Source organism: Pezoporus occidentalis, unplaced genomic scaffold (genome assembly GCF_034315485.1).
Source record: "Pezoporus occidentalis ecotype Australia unplaced genomic scaffold, CSIRO_AGI_Poc_V1 ctg50, whole genome shotgun sequence".
In the NCBI taxonomy this organism is placed as follows: Eukaryota; Metazoa; Chordata; class Aves; order Psittaciformes; family Psittacidae; genus Pezoporus; species Pezoporus occidentalis.
In genome coordinates, this window is record NW_026915836.1 from 1802206 (window position 1) to 1816950 (window position 14745).

General features: G+C 46.8%; 1 long non-coding RNA gene across 1 annotated transcript; it reads left to right on the forward strand.

Moving 5' to 3' along the window:
* Nucleotides 1-4228: 4228 nt before the first annotated feature.
* Nucleotides 4229-4759, forward strand: LOC134173192 (uncharacterized). Its single transcript, XR_009968160.1, has 2 exons — nt 4229-4414; nt 4588-4759. It is a non-coding gene; the product is annotated as an uncharacterized LOC134173192 (long non-coding RNA).
* Nucleotides 4760-14745: the final 9986 nt, after the last annotated feature.

Here is a 14745-nt window from a genome sequence, read left to right on the forward strand (position 1 = left end):
TCTCTTTCCTAGGTATATATGTTTTGGTACATAAACAGACTGTGAAATGCTCACCTTACCAAGTTGGCTTTTCCACAGGCAATACTATATTTTGGGAGGGCAGAGATGAAGTTCCCATCTCTGGAATTTCTTGGTATTTTAAAGTGTTCAGTCATTCCTTTAGTTGTTTTCAAACAAAGCCTGTTAGACTCTTAGAGAACGATGTGCCTGCTGACCCCATCACCCCAAGCTGGGTTATTGTGCCCTCTCCAAGTCCGTGCTGTGCAAATCCTTTCTATAATTACAGCCTTCTCAAACAATACTGGTACCAGAGCATAAGCCCAGCACATTTGAGCTGCAGAGCTGTGAATATCTCTTTTTGTGGATACAACACTTGCACTCTGTGGCTTTGGGCTCAAGCTTATGTCAGTGTTAGCGCAGGGCTAATAATAGCCTCTACAGGCAGCTTGAGAAGTTGCTTACCTTTCCCTGGGGATATGAGTTTGTATTCCCTAAACCTTTAGATACACAACCTGTTTGTGGGCTTAGCTGCCTAACAAATAGTGTGAGAGTAATCCTTGCTTTTATATGTATTTATATATATAATGTGTGTGTATATGTACATGTGTGTATATATATGTTTATATCTATAATGTGTATATATATAATGTATATATATATGAGGTTTTTTCCTCCTTTAAGTTCTGATTTGCCTGCTTGGTTGTTGTCTGCCTGTTTTCTCCAGTGCTAGTGATTTCATGGCAGGTCATGGACCATAACCAAAGTTAAGGTGATGGGCAAGCAGGAGCTGCTGTGCTTGGTAGCCCAAGCTGACCCTGCCACTGCTTTGGTGGGAAGAAGAACCTGTTTCAGAAGAGCACATCCATCCTGAGCGTGCCTCTGGCTTTCACACCAGGGCTTCTCAAAGGAGCCCCTTGACCCTGTGCTGCCTCTTAGACCTCCGCCCCTCTGACTGATAACGGTGAGTGTGGTTTGTGCTGGGGCTTTGTTCTCCACTCTACAGAGAGCAGCGTTAACGTGCAGAATGACTAAGTGCCTTTCCAAAGGCCTCATAATGAATCAGTGAATGAACAACAACCCCAGCAGCTCCAGGCCCCCTGGAATAATGCCTCTGTCCCTGTACCAAGACGTGCACGTAGTATACGTTGCATACAGAATTCTGTATTTCAAAAGAAACGTGGATATTAATATTTACATTGGAGCAATGCCCCTGTCCTCTATGCCCCGTAAATAGCAGCACCACAACCACGTGAATGACTCCTTTTATGCAAAACCCTGGCCAGTGAAATAGCTCATCAATGTGAGATGAAATTGCTGCGCAAAAGTTTGACAGCTACATTCATTACACATGTCAATCAGAGGATCCTAAAGGCTTTATTGTCACTGTACAATGTCTGAACAATCTGCTAGCCCAATATGCCACAAAGTTATTTTCTCACTGCTCCTTTCATTTAACAAATAGCCACCGATAGCTGTCGTCAAACAGCCTCTGTTGAGGAGAACTGCCTGACCAGCAAAGGAAACTTAGGTTTTCTTGGGTGTCTGTGGGCTGGAGGCATTCCGGGCTGAACTCGCTGCTCTGGGCTAGCATATCGCAGTGCTTACAGTGGGTGAGATCTGGTCAGAAACACAGGACACACAATGCAATTACTGCTCGAAGGCCAGAGTGGGCTGAGGCTGTGGAGATGGCACGGTGAGTTAGAACGGGGAAGTTGCGCTAAAGAGGAGAGAATTTAACCACTTCACCTGCTTTTTGTCCGATTTTGCTGGATATCGGATATTCAAGCTCCTCTGTCCCGAGTCTCCCCCCAGCTTAGAATCAGAATCACAGGATGGTTTGGGTTGGAAGAGAACTTAAAGCTCATCCAGTCCCAACCCCCTGCTATGGGCAGGGATACCTTCCACTAGAGCAGGTTGCTCCAAGCCCCTGTGTCCAACCTGGCCTTGAGCACTACCAGGGATGGGGCAGCCACAGCTGCTCTGGGCACCCTGTGCCAGTGCCTCAGCACTCTCACAGTGAAAAGCTTCTGCCTAAAAGCTCATCTCAATCTCCCCTCTGTCAGGTTAAATCCATTCCCCCTTGTCATGTCCCTACAGGCTCTTGTGAGATTAGGACTGGCCTTTCAAATTGGCCCCAGTAAGTTTCTAAGACGTGGGTTTTGATAAGATCTTGCTCTCAATGGACTCCTCACAGCCTGGCGGCGAGCTTTGTGTTTGAATTTCTTTTCCAGCCTTCTCGCTGAGCCTGTGAGACCCCACTTGCCCTGTGCTGTAATAGGGGCAGAGGGTCGGACTGGGGGTGGCTGCTTCCATAGGAGACAAAACCAGCCGCGGGCGCTCCCGTGGATGAAGCCGCATCCCGGCGGCTCGGGGGACCCGGGTGCCGGCACCGGGGGTCCCCTCAGCCTCGCAGCGAAGCGGGGAACAGCCGCGAGAGGGAGCTTCCGCAGCAATGCCGTGAGCGGCCGCGCATCCCGGCTCCAACCGCTTTCCTCCCGCTTTCCTCCCGCTTTCCTCCCGCTTTCCTCCCTCTTCCCTCCCTCCGGACAGTGCTGCTGCTGCAGCAGGCAGTGTTAAAGTCACCGTGGGAGTTCACCTACCAGCATCCTGCTTGAGGTTCAAGTGCCGTGTTGTGGTCGTGTGTCACGACAGACCGCATCACACCTGGTTTATGAGGGTTTCGTAACTTGCCGGCCTTAATTTGCTCTGTGCTGGGGCCTAAGTTAAGTTTCCCAATGCAAAAGGGTTTGGAGGTTGGTTGTTTCCTCTAAGCAGTCAGCTTGGGTCTCAGGTGTGTGCTGGTGCATGGCTCTGCTGTCAGACCCTGGCCATAGGTTCTGCAGCAGCAACAAAGCCTCCGGAAGGTGCTTACTGTGTGTGCCTTGAGTGCACCTTCCTGGTGGCTGCTTTTGGGGTGAAACGCTGCTTTTCACCTGGGCTAAAGGGCACTTTTCAGCCGCTGGCCTGTAAGGGTGAAGAACAGTCCCGCTCTTAGGTTTGTGGGTGAGCCATGGGGATGCTCTGTGAGGATGCAGGCAGAGATGTTGCAGCAGGACCGCCGATCGTGACAGCTAGTGTTTGTACTGAAAAAGCATGGCAGAGAAATGGAAAAACTGAGATGTTTAAAGAATGGTGGTGTTAATTCATGTGCTGAGAGCTGTGCTGCCTACTCACCATCCCCGAAACTGTGACATTTCCCTGAGGTGCGCTGCTTGCTGCTGCATCATGTGTTTGATCACAGGCAAAATTAAACATGTTTTTGTTTTCAATAGACTCCACAAGTAACTTCGAGGTGCAAGTAGGCGTAAAATACACAGACCAACACTTTCCATAGCGTTGAAGTTTGTAGTTGCTGATGTTTCCCTCCCTTCTTTTTGAGGTCCTGCACAGACCACTTCCATTAATGCTTTAAGCAATGACCGTTGGTGTGGCAATAGTGTAGAGGTCTTTCAGCACAATTACTTTACAGTAAGCTCCAAATGTAACCCAATAGATTGTCTGTTACCTGTGACAGGCTGAGAGCCAGCACAGCCATCTTTCATTTCAGCTCTGCAGGATTGAAATCAGTGGAATTAGGTGAGGCCGATGGGATGCAAAAGGCTTTCCGCAAGCAGAGTGGGCTGTGCTTTACTCGGTAGCCCACCTCCGGCCAAGGACAGGCTTTGTAGTGTGTGGGTGCAGTGATAAAGACATTGCAAATGCTTTTCCTACTGGTCTAGGAGCTCCAGTTGCTACTCTTGGTGCATACACATAGAAAACCCTACCCAAGCCTGTATCGCTTTAGCTTGTATCGCTTAGCTTGTTCATTCTGACCCTAAAGGAAACCCTCCCAAAGGACCTGGGCATGCATCCAAATGAGCAGTGAAGAAGAGAGGTACCCAGCTCCATGGCTTCTGTGAGCACAGAGGTAGTGTTGACTGTCTCATTTGCTCTAGGGGGAGAAAAGAATGGTTCCTAATAATCTTCGTCTTTACTCGGCATGCTTGGTTTGAAGCAAATGGAGGTGAAGGATTGATCTACAGGCCACATGGAAAAGCAAGAGAAGTGTGCAAGTGGGGGAGCCAGTGCTTTTGACACTGGTGCCTCACCACTGGCCCTTTCTAGGGCTTCCTTGGTAAGTCAGCTTGTTGAAACTGCTGCCCACCAGCTTGCTGCTTTGATCACAGCCAACTGCTTCCCTCAGTGCCCATTGCTACCTCTGCTATCATGGTGCAGGGGAGGTGTGGGTGCACCTAACTATCAAGAGGGATAGAGGTGCCGATGGGGTACCAGCATCTCTAGCTCGGCCATGCTGTGCCTTCCTCCCCCCCCCCCCCCAAACTTGGGGTGCAGCATCCTCCCCATCACACCACTGGCTTCTTCCCATTGTCCAAACCCATGAATCCCTGCATCCTTTTGGCTGGGATAGGAAGTGGTCCTTCCTGAGCCCTGGCTGCAGGCACTGGCACTGTGCAGACCTGGTTTCTGAGAGCTGAGGCTCTGCCTTCCCTGCCAGCACCATGCATGCTTCTGCACTGGCAGCAGTTGGCAAGCCATGGAAGATGGATCAGCATGATTTGCTTTTCATTTCTGCGTTATCTTGTGCAGCTGTCCTGGAAAGGGTTGGAAACCAGCTCTGGGAAAGGATGCAGTAGTTTTCATTAAAGCGTTCTGCTGTGCCCTGAATTATTTATAAGCATCAGGATGTAAGGACATCATGTTCACCCTCCAGCACTGAGAAAGGCTGCAAATAATCTAATAAATTACTCATGCAAACTTATACTTTGAGTAAGTTTGTTTGCAAGTTTTGAGACTTAAAAGGGAGGAAATACCAGAAATAAGGCTGCTGCTTAGTATTTTGTATGTCAGGAGGTTGGTTTGGTCAGGCAGTTGGGCCAGATGATCACTGTAGGTCCCTTCCAACTGAAATATCCTGTTTTATGTTCCTGATGGCACAGCACAAGTGTCACGGATTTGCTTCCCACCCCTGCCCTGCTTGCTTCCACCACCTTTCACTGCAACTGGTGCTGCTCAGGGGATGAATCTGAGGCAGGCTGCTGCCCACATGGGCTACATGCTGCCCCATGCAGAGGGATGCTGATGTTTGGCATCTGGATGGTGTCAGGAGAAGCAAGCTTATCTCCCTACGGCTGGTTTGCAGAAGGCTGACGGATAAAACAGGGAAGCCAGTCCAGGGCAATTTGGTGCTGCACAAGCAGGGTTGTTGTCAGATCACTGGGATGCATCATCCGCTGGGCATGTTTGCTCTGAGCTTGGTGCGCTGAATCACTGACACATCCTTGGGACTCTCGTGCTCCTCTGCAACTTAATCTACTGCATTGCAGAAAAGCTCAGAGGCTTCAACAGGTTTTAAAGTCCTGTTGTGTCCTGCATCGTGTAGAAAAGACCTAATCCCCATCGCAACCTAACGCAATCTAAACAAGCTGCTATTACACTGTATTGAAGGGTAGTTAAAGCTGTTCCATCAGCCTCAAGCTGGAATATGGAGCGCCAGCATAGAGAAGTCAGCGCTGTTCTTTTAACTGGTGTCTGAATGTCGATGATGTCCATGGTTTGACCTGGTGGCCCCAGTGCTCGAATCACTGCTTCCACCTGAGCAAACACAGGTTAAGAGGGTTTCTGAGATGTTCCGGTGCAGTGAGAAGAGGACTCTGGAGGCCATAGCTGGAGAGAGGGATATCCCAGAGGGACATGGCCCCTAAGGAACAGCAATCTCTGTCCTCCACCAGCTGCTAGCAGTGCTGATCCACACTGGTTGGGCAGAACAGTGCCTTGTTCTTCACGCAAGTCAGAGAGCAGGGAAAGGTAACTGCCAGGTAAGGTCATTAATGGCTTCATTCTCAACTGAACCAAGAGGTATCAGCTCCAAACTTTGAGTGATAAAGTCAGAAACTTCAAAGCCAAAAACTTGTGTTTTAAAATACTCAGCAGGAGAGAAGGGGGGATTAAAATAGAGATTAGTCCGTGTTGTATCTTTAAAGCTGGATGCGTGCCCATCGCTCTGGTTCTGAATTGCTTCTCAAGCTGGAAGGCATGTGGATGAGAAATCTTGCTAAATACCAGATCTCATAGGATTTCTGCTGCTTAAGATTAGTCACGTTGCAAGATTTGGATGCTATCAAGACTTTAGTCCTGTTTTAAAGTGAAGACTTGCTTTTAAAGTGAGCCTAACAATTAACAACTGATGGTGGAGCTATAAATAAGTAGCACCAAGTATTACTTTAAATGTGTAAAAGCACTGTGTATCCCCAGTAGTGAGCCACAGCAACGTCCTGGCACTGCTTGTGCTTATGGGACCTGTGGAAGCACCTCTAACACGGAGCCCGTGCTTGTAACACAACTATCCTAATGGGGCTATTCTAATGTGTAGCTCCTTTGGCTGTTACAGGAAAAGGAAACTGTTTTTTTTTTTCCTCTTTGTGGACTATTTCTTACTCTTATTTTGTGTTGTTTTTAGTTGAAATGCAAATACTTAGAGGAGCTTAGGTGGTACTTTCGTATGAAGGCTTTCTGGATGGCTTCATGTCCTTCATCCTAAAGGGACTTGAAGCACCCAAGCACTAGGGAATATCAGAATGAAAAGAATGAGATCAAATGATGTGTAAATGATGTGCATTGCAACAAAGCCTGTGGCTGTGCTGTATGCAGCGAAGGGCTGAGGAATGTGCCAGTGCAGCTGGATGCCAGAAAATCCTGCCCTTCTCTTTCAGACACGGGTTTCTTGGGCCTGTGATTTGCTTTTCACCAGGCTCAGGGCCTGACCAGGTTTGTGGGGATACCCCTCACTGTGGTAGTCTGTGGCAAATCCCAGTCTCAGGCTTTACTTTGGAAGCAATTAGGTTATTCAACAAAATTATGGGCAACCTCAACCTGGGCCAAAAGTACACTTCAGAATCTCATCTTGGTGATGACCGAGACGTCTTCATTGATTGCAAAGAAATATGACATTGATATAGAAAAAGGTCTATATCTTGATAAAGTTGGAGGCAGTGGAAAATAAGGTAATGTGAAGGCACATACTAGGCAGCTTGTGATAACAGGTGGCCCTACCACCATCTGCAATAATTCTTTGATTGACTGCTTAGAATATCATCTCTCAAACTCTTAATATTTTAGTTGTTTAGTGCTCAGACAGCAAAACATTAAGTGCATTTGGGGTGCAGATTTGGTGGCGACAGCCTCTTCCCATCAGTACTGTAAGTCTTGTAAAGCTTCAGCTTTGCATGCCTTCAACTAAAATTAATTGGCCCTATTCAAGTAATCTCTTAAACACAGACCTAAGCCCTCCTGGAGGTCTTTGGGACTTAGTTAAGCCTTTAAGTTAAATCTGTGTTTCTTTGGATTCTTCTATATATTTTAATATTAGAATATTTATCAAATTCTTCAATAAATATATTTTAGTATATACTTATAACTGCTCTCATGCTATAGTATTAGAATGAAATTTGGATTTTTGTGGAATATGGACACAAGCTTAGTTGTTTTCTTGTTTTAGGCTTTACAGCTTCTTGGGCCATTTTGAAGTAGGTGTTGTACACAAAATGATGCTGTTCTGTATAATCTATTTCTGTAGGAATAGGGGCATGTTTTCCTACCTATTAAGGAGTGCTCTGATGCAGGGGATGGTTTATTTCTAGCTGTGTTTTCTTTCTAGCCCTTTTTTTATTGCTGTCAGTCTTGTCCTGTGTTATTAGGACAGCAGTTTTCAACACCACCCACTCTTAGTTGTAGAGCAATGAGATCATTTAATTTTTCATTTGTGCTTTGCAATTTCAGTCTTTTTTCTTGATACAGGATGGGAAAAAAAAAACCCAGGAAACTTCATAAATCTTGCTAATCCAATGATGCAGGGTGGGTTTTACTGTATTTCATAGAACCAAAACAGCTCTAAAAATAGAAAATGGATCGTTTTGTGGCAGAAAGGTTGAAATGGTACATGTAAATCTTACTGAAGCTCTCCGTTATCAAGAGACTGATAATCATGAACTGTTATTTTTTCCCCTAAGCTGCCACATTTCACTTTCAGCTGTTCAATGTTTTCCAGCAAGTTTCAACAACCCTAACCGAGTGCAATACAAAGCTTCTTTGCAAATAAGAAACCCTGCAGGACTTCACAAACTGCAACCGGTCTGTTCTCCTCAGTTATTCTTGTCTTGGTATGAGTGTTTTGGCTGATTTGTGTCCAAACACACTTTCCCAGCGTGTCCCGAGCAGGTGATCTCTTCCTCTCTTTGTTTCCTCTTAACAGGCCTCACATGAAACCTTGCTCACGCTTCTGTTGTGCCAGATGCATAGAGCACATCTGCCTCTCAGTAAGCAGTTATATCAATGCAAATAATGCCTTCTTGAACTGGGAATTTAGGATAATGGATTCGGGAGCCTTCATTAGGTAACACATAGTGTGACAGAGCACAGCTTTTGTAAGCACAGCACCCAAACAAATGCAACTTTGAAGCTGCTCAGGAATAATTTAGAGCATGCTCTCCAAGTCTGGATAATATTGCTGCTGATTCCCAGAAGGGAAAACATTGTATTTTTATGGGCTCTGACCTTATCTTTGAACCATTCTGTATAAATTCTTTACCTTACTCTGATACATGCACACATATTTTAATAGAGAAAGCCTGGAAATTAGCTGAGTGAAGAAGTGCAATTAAAACGAGTCAAGACTGAGCGTGTTTCTAAGTGGCAGAGTTTTATTCTCCCTCTGTGCCTCTTCTTTGAGAATTTCTATCTTTTCCATCCTTTGCACAAGGAAGTCAAAGAGGACTTGGCATCACCAAAAGTGGGTTTGCATCTAGTCCAAGAGTGTTCCCATAAAACTGGAGATCTAGGTCTTCTAGGAATGTCTGGTTTCAACTGGGTCTTACTGCATCACCCCAACACAATGCTCTCACTACAGAGCAAATCTAAACTTGTTGAGTGTGTATCTGTGACACGTTTTGGCTTTACAAAGTGTGTCACCAACCAAGCGTGTTCTTCAGAGACCTTGGGTACCTGCATTTGTAGGATCCACGCGGGACACAGAGTGTTCCCAAATCCTCTCAAGAGAGCCTCTCAGATAGGGGAAAACAGTGTTTCTAGCTCTGTAACCTTAACAAAGATTGCAGTATTCCTTCGGAGCAGAATATGCATGACATCTGGAAGCAATTATTCCTTTAAAAATCACTCTGTGAGTCAACACTGAAAATACTCCGAGCACTGAAAATGAAAACTCATAAACACTGAAGTTTCCAGTTATCCCCCAGTCTGAGTGACACACACCCTGGAACAAAGTCGTTGCTAGAAAGCCTGAGCAGGGTGGGTACAAAGCTGGTCTTGGATTCCAAAGTTGGCCAAGCTCTGCTGAAACAAAGAAGTAGCATTTGTATGAAATCAAGTAGCCAGGGAGGTTTTCTTTCTGTTATTATATTATGGGATCAGGGGGGACAAGAAGGAACCAGGTCACACTAACAGACCTTGCCCATCAAGGAACTCAGCACAGCATTTATGGACTTAGAGCCAAATCGTGCCTTTTGGTGGTATGACTCATAGTTATCTTCTCCTTTTCAAACCGTCTAATGTAGGATTGTCACAAGGCTGCAAAACCTACAGCGAAAAAACAGTGTGACAAGGGTCTACTGGGCTAGCAAGGGATCACAGATGCTCTGCTGGACTTTGCTGGCAAAGCAGGTTTCAGGACATTTCTGGAAAGGGCAGATGCTGATTGTTTTAGATCTCAGCAGAGGTTGCCTTCAACCTTTCCATGGCAATGTGGAAGATGGGAGCTGGTTTCTCCTGCCACATTAAGGTGTGCACTAATACAGCAATTCCTATAGCAATTATTTTATTCTAAAGCCAGGGAAGACTATGGGTCCTTACCAGGCTGTTACTAGACTGGTGTTCCAAGGAAACATGAGCTTGTCTGGTTACCTCATAGCAGCCTTCCAGTATCTGAAGGGGGCCTATAAGGATGCTGGGGAGGGACTCTTCATTAGGGACTGTAGTGACAGGACAAGGGGTAATGGGTTACAACTTAAACAGGGGAAGTTTATACTGGATATAAGGAAGATATAAGGAAGAAGTTCTTTCCTGTTAGGGTGGTGAGGCACTGGAAGGGGTTGCCCAGGGAAGTTGTGAATGCTCCATCCCTGGCAGTGTTCAAGGCCAGGTTGGACAGAGCCTTGGGTGGCATGGTGGCATTGGGGCTGCTGGGAACTCAACTGCTTGGTCGGCATGGAGACCCTGGGGTACCTATTGTTCTCCAGAAGGACTAGGTGGTATTGCTGATGAACGTATTTGTGCTGGCAAATATTGTGCCCTATTTGCATGCCAGCTGGATCAGCTGCTTACTTGCTATTCTTTTTGCAACCATAGTTTTTATCATGAATATTTTCCAGACACACATCAGTAGATCGTATTGCTTGGCTGGCAAGTCTAAGACAAGCCTGTTTGAGTGAGCCAGACGGTTTGTGCAAACAAGCTGACTCTGTACCCCAGAAAGTGGTCATTTCCTGGTTGTTTTGAGTCTCTCGAGTTCTTTCTCAATACTTACGGTACATCTGCAGGCAGAGTGTGGCAAGAACGTTACAACTCCACAGGCATTAATGGAGGAAACGGTATTTTCCATAGCTTGTGTTCTACCTCTTTCCCGTGAAACACTGTTCTGAAGATAACTTCAGGTTTGATGGGTGTTGGAGGAAGCACTGAGGACGCCAGTTCTTAATCTTGAAGCTGTAGTTTACAGCTGTGGTAAAACCTGACACTGAAATGTGGGTGTCACTTTGTGTTCCGCTTCCATATGAAGAGGATCCAGCAGTGAAGGGTGACTCCTGTGGCTGCAGACCTGTGACCTGTGTAGGCAAAATGGGCAAAAAGCAAGATGGGGCATGGGAAGGGAGATAAAGGAAAGACAAAGCTGCAAAGTGAGAAGCGTGTGGTGTGGAGCTGATGTGCAGGAAAAGAAGGGAACAGAGGAGTGGGAGGATGCTAAGCAGCAGAAGTTTGCCTTGCAGACCTCCAAGAGGCCAGAGAAAGGGCTGTGCTGAACAGGCTCCATGACCAGTCCAGGGCTGGAACTTGTGCTACAGTAGGTGAGGCAAAGGGATGGCAAGGAGCGATGCTGCTGTTCCCCTTCAGTGGAAGGCTGGGAATGGAACTGCACAGGGGAGGGCAGGAGAGGTGCTTTGCCAGCCTGTCAGATTGGATCGTCATGCTCCCAGTGGCATTAGTAATTGGATCAGGATGGGATTTCCTCCTCACCTCACAGCTACCCATGGGATTTTTGTTGCTCTCAGCACCCTGGAGCAAGACAAGCTTCTGAGGGTCATCCAAGCATTTTCCCTTGGGATTTGTCATGAGCTCTTAAAGAGCGTGTGGTGGCTTGTGGTAAGAGCAGGATGCATGTGAGCTGGGGTTGCCTTGGTTTATTCTCCTGCATTTCCCAAGGTCCCTGTGCAGTGTGAGGCACTCTGAAGGGCTGCGTTGGGTGGTGTGGAGCAGCCCCTGTGCTGCGGTGGCTGTGAGGTGAATGAACAGGTAATGTCATTTCATCCTTACTATGCAGTTACTTCTACTGGTGTATCTGAGACACAAACTCCTAACCTGGCTTTTTCCCCTTCCATTATAAAAGCAGAAGAGTGGGGATGCTGGCAGTATACCACAGTCCTTATGGAATCCTGTCTGGTGGTAACCAGATTTCATTGTGCTTCAGTGTTTTCTTACTACTCTTCTAAAGCCATTCTGAGAAGTCCTCTCAGGGGCAGTCTGCTGACGTAAGTGCAGAAGGTGGTCGTTCCTGTCTCTGCTTTGCTATCAATACAATGTCCAAAAGGCTCTCAGACTGAAGACTTTTGACTGCAGGAGGTCCCAGATCCAAGCTCCCCACTGCTAGTGAGGGGATGAAGGTAATAAAGCGCCAAGTACTTCTGTCTTACCTTGACTTTGGGAGCCAGCTCCGTGACCTGAGCTGCAGCAGACAAGCTGTAGTCCCTGCAGGCAATGCAGGGCTGCAGAGAGCTTTGGTGATGGTAGCACAGGCATCTTCTCTGCCTGCTGTAGCCCACAGCCCCAGCTGCTGATGCAAGGTGTGTGGCTGCATGAGGTAACATTCCTGGTATCTTTGGCTCAGATGGTTGGAACTCATTGGACAACAGTGTCTTCATCTTGAATCCCTTTGTTATACAAATGGATGAATACAAGGAAAGAAAACTTCTTGCTGTAGCAGCAGTTTGTTTCTGGTGGCTAAATCTACTTTTTTTTGTGTTTATAGCCAAGCATTGAGGCATAGGATGACTTTTTGTACTGCTCTAGTTAGAACTGGACAAAACCCAGTCATCGCTGCAGACCATTTATGCTGCCAGCACTCACTGAGGATCCTGTTTTCGCATCTGCTCCATTTCTATTTCAACACCTAAACAAAAGCCCGTTTTTAAGCAGAGGCTGGTCCCCACCCAGTTGTTCTCACCTTTGCAGTGTGGTAAGGACAGTGAGTTTGGAAGCAAGCTCTTTCCAAACCCCTTCTGCTTGTTTTGATGCCCCAGGAGGGTACTGATGCTGGCTTGCTGCGCTCCTGCATGGTGGTGTGGCTGGGAAGTGGTACCTTAAAGAAGATCGTTCTGGCTCACGCTCTGTTTCAGTGCAGCAGGAGAGCTCTCCTCCTCTGTTTACTGTCAGTCACTCAGGAATCATCACTTACATCACTTTCACATATGCTTTACTCTGGGCGGATAAGCAGTGATAAAAGAGCTTGTTTTATTTTGGTGCCTTGACCTGAGTGATTCACTCAAATAATCTGATGGTGCCTAGAAGGCATGATTAAATAGCTGTGATTGCTTAAAGAGCAGTGGTGGCTCTGGCTCTACATTGCAGGGACATTTCTTTGCACTTTTGAAACCCTGGCCCTGTTGATAGCTGGTGTGTTATCTAAACTCTGTGTCCTAGGGGGTTTGCCAAGGTGCACGAGAGTCCATCTGAGCAATGCTGCGCTTGGGTCGCTTTTTTACATCAGGGGTGCAGTGAAGAAACAGCTTGTCCAGTTCTAAATATACTGCCCTTGACAGACGTGAAATAAGCCCGCTGATTAAAATAGCTGCCTAGTTCCCAGTTCAAGATCTTACTGTATAACATCAGCGCTTGGCTGCCCTTCTGATAAACTTGGAGAAGGACCGGTTTCCATTTTGCTCCTTTCGAAAGGGAAGAGATGGGAGGGTTGTCATGCAGCAGGAATGCACCGATTCTAAGAATTTCTAAACAAGACCCACTGCACTGCAAACGGCAGGGGAGCTGGGATTTGTGGGGAGATTACTTGATTAAACCTAGCCCGAAGGAATGAAAAGCGAGCAGCCCCAAAAAATGGATTTGGATGTCTTGGCAGTGAAATGGAGCGTCCTGATTTATGAGCAATATGGAATTATCTTTCTGCAAAGAGACTTCTGAGAGTGATTTTTCATCCCGTGCCCTTTGGAGGGGCAGCTCTTGGTGAAAAGTGCAGCTGTACCCATGGCTCGTGAAATGTGATGGGGCAGGCCCTCTTTTTCTCTCTGTGGCTAGGTGCAGTGCTTGGTGGACTCTCAGCTGCCATAACAGGGGTGCTGGTGCTATCCTGCCTTCAGGCCTTCCTCAGTTAGTGTCTATAAGGGTGGGAAGGAGGCTGCATGCAGAGCCCTGGGGGTGACTGCTGCAGAGGGGGACAGTGAGCCATGATGGGGATGGAGATGCCAGAGGTCCCTGCTGAAGCCGAACAGGACCCTTGTGGGTTCAAGACCAGACTGGTGAGACCAAAAGGCATTTAGATCCCTTTGCTATGTCATGCAATGCCAGAGGGACTGTCCCCCTCGAGGTGCCACCCCGGCCACATACGCATGTGAGCCTGGTGTAGCCTGGGACAAGTGACTGCAACTGCAGGGGTTAGAGGTGACGAATCCCAGCCCAGCTGTGGATGAAACCATGGCATCCTTGGAGTGCCTCAGACTTCTGCCGTTGCCTTCAGTGGATCCCCTGATTTCCTGTGATTTCCATGGATGTATGCACTGGCATACATGTATATTTGACTCCAACGTCCACACAAAACTGCTTTCCACTGGCAAAGCATCCCATAAGTGCCAGTTCCTCTGAGTTTTTCCATTCATCTATCTGCACAGATTTAATACCGCGCGTCTCCAGGAGTTGTGTTTTTGCCCGTGTGAAGCTAACTAATGAAGTCATGAGTTATTTGGCTAAAATAAGAACTCAGACTTCAAAATAAGAAACCCAAGACCAAACCACAGCTATATTTTTCAAGTTCTAAAAAGAAAAAGGTAATCACCTCTCCTTTTTAAACGAATCTCTCGCCACTTAGTATGGATCTGCAGCTCTGCAGCAGATGCTAAACCTGAAGCCAGTGGAAGATCTAAACGAGTGGTTAAAGGTGAGCATGGTGCTTGCTGAGCTGGGACAGAACGTTCAGTGTTACCTTATGTTTCAAAGGAAGGACCTTTGTTTCGCCAAGCAGTTCATTTCTGTCTTGCTATGTGCTGGGAGCTCAGGATAATCCCATTTGTAGAGAAGCAGAGAGGAGGGAAGGTTACGCTTGGGAAAAGCTATTTTCAGTAGCTCAGTTTTCTCTAACCCTGTTTTCCTAATCATGATCAGCTAATGCTGACAGAGTGTTTCACAAAAGATTAAACCCCATTATATGGGACAAACAAGGCAATGAGGCCTGGAGTCGGACCCTACTTGAACATAAGTGAAGTAAAGATCCCCTGTGGCTTTGAATTCCTTTTTATT